Here is a 6000-nt window from a genome sequence, read left to right as displayed (position 1 = left end):
CCAATTTTTGGCAAACAAACTCTATTTCCCATGTGAGGAGGAAGAGATAGCATTCACAAAAGTGAATTTCTCGAATGATGTGTCTTTTTACATACTAATTTGAGAATATAGTTTTTCTTTTTAGTTGTTGATATTTATTCAATTTGTTGGTATAAAACCATTGGTGGAAGTAGCCTTCTAAATCAGATATTCTAACTCTAGATGTTTTATAGGTTATAGCTTCTCAATTTTCTGGTTCATGGTTCAGTTACTTTCAGAGCCTGTGTTTCTTTGTTTGGAAGCCTGTGTTCTTTTCTTTCTTTTTTTAAATATATATTGTTTCTCTTCTTATGTGATTGTCTACAGTTGCTCCTTTCCACACATAATTCTCTTCTTCCGTTGCCTCCTTAACATGGTGTATGGTGTACTATTAACAGAAAAACATAAAATGAGTATTTTTCTGATCAATTTCTTTTAGGTATTATTTTGCTATTTCCTGTTCTTTTTCTATGTTTCTTATCCAGGGTTGCACTTCTTTACAAATACTTTAGAACATCTGTATTCCCATCATTTACCTCATTTATTTTTGGAATCATTTACTTTTCTTTGTCGTGCCGTGCATCGAACGGCGGGTCTTTACTAGTATATATATATATTATATATGTATATATATATATTATATATATATATATATATATATATATAGTAGAAAAGAAAAGAAGAGAATTTTTTTGATTTTTTGAAAATTCTATGAGAATTACACATCACTTTTTTTGACTTATTTTAACAAATGCACCCATTCAACCCACATATTTTCAATCCTACCCCCTCCTTTATGCTTTTTAAGAAAGGCACCCATTAAAGCCAAATAATTTCAATCTTACCCCCCTCCTTTATGCTTTTTTAATAAAAAAATCTATAGGGTGATCTTAACCATCCGATTTAAGAGGAACACCATATTATGGAAACCTCTATAGATTGGAGGGCTAGGATCAGCCTATGGAATTGATTTTTGGGGCACAACCTATTTATGTTGTGTTCCATCACATGGACGGTTTGGATCAACCGGTGATGTGGTCCGTACAGATCTTTGTCGGCCCGTGCATCGCACGGGTTTTTTACTAGTATATAAGTAAAGCGGAATCCTGTAAGCCGTGGTCGTTCCACGTGTCAGCCCCTCTCCACGCCGTATATTACAAAGCTTTCTAAAATCGCAATTAATGGGCAATTATGGCCGTCTTGGTGCAACTTACAACTCCTCTTTGCATTCCAAACCACCATTACCAATTTACCATTATTAGATTAGATTACTAAAAACGAAACGACCCACTTACGACTCCTCTTCGTATTCCACCATTTCCGTTTCAAACCTGCCGTTTTATTTCCAGAGTACATAAAACCAACTTTTTCTACCAATTGTAACCAGACCGATTCACACCTAGATGGAGATCACGGAGGTTCTGCAACAATGGGGGATATGTCCGATCTGTTAATGTCTGGTACTCTCTCTCTCTCTCTCACGGCTTGAACTACCTTCAAATACACCTTCAGAAGAAGAAACCAAGACCGATCTTTGGAATTTCTAATAGAAGTATCATTGGTTCTTGAGTCATTATCCACAGAGGCAACAAATGTCTTCCCTTTTTCCTGAAATTTGTCGTTTTGATTTGTTGGTTAGTTTCTGCAAACACTCAACTCCATATTTACCCTTGCGCAAGATGTGTATCGGCTGATCCATAGCTATTTGGTCATTGAAACTTCACTTCATGGTCATGGCGGTAAGACATCAAATACATTGTGTTGTTGTTAATTGAGGAATGGAATGCCTAATTTTTTTGTTTTTTGTTTTCTTTTTATTTTCTTCTAATTTGACTATGATCCAGTTATGATCTTCCGTTCTCTCCATTTCAAAAAAAATGATCTTCCGTTCTCTCAATTTTGTCCATGTAGTGTTTCTAGGTGTTGATTGATCATGACCCGCTAACTGTTCGATGGAATGCCTGACTGAGATGAAATGACATCAATGTAATCTCTAGGCATATCTCCATCAATGTTTTTAGGTATTTGCTACCCACAGTAGTTTGATGAAATTCTTTATTTTTACTAATAGGTTATATAACATATTATTCCTTTAGCATTACTGCCTTAATTTGGTATAGGGTGAGTTTTACTTCGTTATGTTGTGTGAATTATCTATGATTATATACATTGAAAATGGGTTTGTTGTCTGGTTTTCTTGGAGATTGGAATTGGTGTCTTTGACAATTACTAACACTACATTTTAGGATGGCATGACTGGATCAACATTTTTTCATTTTTTGTGTATTTAGAATCAGATGATATATGTTCAAAACTTCTTATACCATATTTATTTTTCTTGCCTAACATATACTCTAATGAAGTATAGCTTCATGATTCTAATGTTGTAAAGAGACATTGGTATATTCCTTACAAAAAATAAATAAGAGACATCGTTATATTACCATGCTCAATTCATGTATTTTGGGATATTTTAATAACTCCATATATCTGATATCTTCCATATATCTACAATCTTAGTAAATTACAAAGATTCCAGGATCATATATATTCTACATTTTCTAAATCTGTCTGATATACTATCATATTTATTCCATATTTTTGGGATTTGTAGAATCACATTGTATGATTTATTTTCGTTCATACATTTCAGGATCAGATATTTGTCCTTTTTTCATCTTCTCACCTTAACTCATTTGTGTCCCACTCCATTCTTCCACCAATCTAATCCTATTTCGAAATTCTTTTTCTTGCATATATGTATCTTTCTTTTCCAACTATACCTTGCTTTATAATGAAATGAATAGTTGAAGATGTGTTCTTCTTTTATGGGCAAACTAATCATTAGTGGGAGTGCATCTTACTTATTGGCTTATTGACTAACTTTTGCTACTTCAAAACTTCCAAAAAAAATAAAAATAAATAAATACTATCCCGTACTATGTCTTTGGTGAGATACATTGGCAGTTCCTTTGCCAAGCTATCTGGGACATTGTTCATCAACTTTGGTTTCTTCTTTCATAACTTGATAGTTGCATTTTCATAATTGGAATCAAATCATCTGTACCAATTGCCACTACTCCCTTTGATCAACGGGTGCAAGCTATAATAAACCTGATGATTGATTCTCTTCATTTATCCACCTCATCCCTAATTGTGCTCTATCAAATATAAAACATGTTGAGGCACCATCATCTGTACCTAACTAATTTTCCTACTTTTTTTAACAATGTTACACTGACTAAGCCATCCTACAGTGGAGGCTTTTTTTTTTTTTTTTTTTGCAAGGACAGCCAGATCTTATAAATGTTCGAATTGCACAAGAAGAGGAAATGTTTTGGATTACACAAGAATGTAAAATCTCAAATTTTTTTTGTGTTAGTTGCAAGTAAATGCTTCTTATCTTTCCTTTTACTGTTTTTCTTATATACAGTGGGGGCCCACATTGTTTGGGTGATCCAAGCCATCCATTTTAAAAGCCCTCACATAGATAGGGTGTCTACAAAAAATCGGATCCATAGGATCATCCCTACCCTACGATTTGTGGAGGTAAAATGGATGTCTTTAAACCTTCACAAATTAGTTCATTTTTTGCCTCCAAAGTTCGAATCGTTAGGATGATCCTATGGATCTGATTTTTTGTGGACACCCTATTTATGTGAGGGCCTTAAAAATGAATGGTTTGGATCACCCAAATAATGTGGCCCCCACTGTATATATATATGTGGAAGAATAGTAATTCAAGAACGTATTCCATTCTTTATTTTTAAATTTTCTGTTTTTTTTCCGATATAAATTAGCATTCAACCTGTGGATCATTTTTTTATATTTTTCCCGTTTTCCTCCCCTTTTTACACTCTTTCTTCTGAAACGACAGTGCAATTCATCTCTTGCCTTCTCATCTTCCCTTCACTTCCTCTCCCTCTCTCATTAATTGCCACAATATGGAATTTTTGGCTGAGTTTTATGAACTGTTCGCTACATTTAATTATTTGTTTTTTGTTGTTTTTCATTCCCATGGGTCTCCAAACAAATGATATCACTGATTCTCTTCCTGAAATTTCTATACACGCCGTCTTCTTGGAAACATCTCACTCTTCTCTTTCCAAAAACACGTCCATTAATACTTACACATTCATGGCTATGTGATTGGGAATAGGAAAGGTCTCCTAAAAAACGAATTCACCTCCAGCTTCGATGTTAATTGAAACGAATTTGTGCATTCCAAATGCATAGATTCATTTTCACTCTCTTTCTTCCCAAAGATATAACAAAAATTCTTCCCTCTCCATCTTCTCCCCGACAACCACCTCTTCCTATTCCTCATCCTCTTTCCTCTCCATCTTCCTCCTGTAAAAAGTTGGTTTTTCTTTTCCCCACAATGGAAAGGGAATTTTTTTGTTTTCCCTTTACGAACTGTATTATTATTAAACTTTCATGGAAGATGGTTGGAGAATATATTAGATTTCTTTCTCTTATTCTTTTCTTCTATTGAGCTTAGGCTTGGAGAACATATTTGATTTTTTTTCTTTGATATCCTTGGTTTTTTTTGTTATCAGGATGCAATTCGGGAGATCCTGGACCTGGTCGACGTAGAAAAACTTTATAGAAGGGCAGGTCAGCAAATGCTATTTTCACACTGTGGAATAGCGAAGTGATAGAATTTGACTACTTTTTTTTACTGAAAATATTGAGATTTCCTACTGTTATGGAATCCCCCTTCGATTGATTTCATCATTGATCCACAGCCCATAAATGTCTGGATATCGGAAATGTCTCAAAATGACAATATCTGATGTATAAGATTCAACGGAAATCTCTAAAAACTCAATTAAGTACTTGATCTATCACTAAACTCAACCTTCACATTTTCGTTATTGTCTCTCAATCTGGATTCAGCCCATTATTGATGGATTACACATCATGCTAATGCCATATGGCTAGGCCCGGATCATAATTTGGGTGCTTATTAATTACTAAATTGCCACCTCTCCCTTGATCAACTGGTGAAGTATATAATAAACCTGTTGATTCTCTCCTTAATTTGAAACCTTCAAATATAAAATCTGTTGCGGTTTCATGGTTTTCCCGCTAATCTCATGTGAAGATTGACCTACTTTTTATAAACAATTTTGTTTTTTATCTTGCCCCGTGCAACGCATGGGTCAGCAACTAGTTTATAGTGAAAAATGAACTTGCATCCTCATCTATAGTGAAAAATTAACTATCCTTCCATGTCATTTAAATCCCGAATGAAATATTTGGAATTCAAATCATGCTAATGCCATATGACTAGGCCCGGATCATATTTTGGGTCATGTTGAGCTTGTTGTAAGGGATTGATTTGTTTTGAATGAAGTTTCTTTTATTTGATTATCTTTTTATCCGGGGTTTCCTGGGTTGACTGACAGGAAGGGAAACATGAAGTTGAGAGAATAAAATAGAGGAATGATAAACTGATGGCCCCCACCCCACGCCTGCAAAAAACCAGCTACAAGGGTGTCCAATTGCTCCATCTCGACAAAGTTAATTTATATGGGCACAAAAAAGGCTAATGATATTGTCACTACCATGTTTTGATAGTTGTACAAAGTCCTCTTGTCTTTTATTATTTAAATAGCTGTAAGTGTATTACAGTTCCCAAAAAGCTCTCAGAAGCCAATTAAAAGGGAATAACAAGCTGAATTTGTGCAATTATTAAAGCATAGTAGTGCCTAAATAACAGGAAAATAAGAAAATGGAGCAGATAAATATAAAATAAAGAAATAATAATCTTTGTTGAGAAGGACCAATAGAAGCACCCTCGTAGATGGTCTTTTGCACGGGTCCTTCAGTCTATCTTTCCTCTTAAAGATATTGCAAACAAATCAATGAGTGGAAAAAAGATTTGGGCTTGGAAATGTTAGACATCAAAAGGGGCCAACTTGAAGTGACTGTTCTTCGATTCGATCCCAGCTTAACGAGACTATTGATCCGTTTGTC

At 34.6% G+C, this 6000-nt stretch overlaps 1 long non-coding RNA gene across 3 annotated transcripts; it reads left to right on the top strand.

Annotated features, from left to right (window-relative positions):
* The first annotated feature begins 1154 nt into the window (after positions 1-1154).
* LOC143861139 (uncharacterized) lies at positions 1155-4849 on the top strand. 3 transcript variants are annotated; one of them, XR_013239924.1, is made up of 4 exons: positions 1155-1757; positions 1930-2039; positions 3276-3372; positions 4578-4849. It is a non-coding gene; the product is annotated as an uncharacterized LOC143861139 (long non-coding RNA). The 3 variants fall into 3 exon arrangements; XR_013239923.1 differs by lacking the exon at positions 3276-3372; XR_013239922.1 differs by lacking the exons at positions 1930-2039; positions 3276-3372.
* Positions 4850-6000: the final 1151 nt, after the last annotated feature.

Source organism: Tasmannia lanceolata, unplaced genomic scaffold (genome assembly GCF_043159265.1).
Source record: "Tasmannia lanceolata isolate RefF3 unplaced genomic scaffold, GAP_Taslan_0.1 ptg000003l, whole genome shotgun sequence".
In the NCBI taxonomy this organism is placed as follows: Eukaryota; Viridiplantae; Streptophyta; class Magnoliopsida; order Canellales; family Winteraceae; genus Tasmannia; species Tasmannia lanceolata.
Note: the sequence above shows the minus strand (reverse complement) of the source record. Positions and strands in the feature narration are given on the sequence as shown.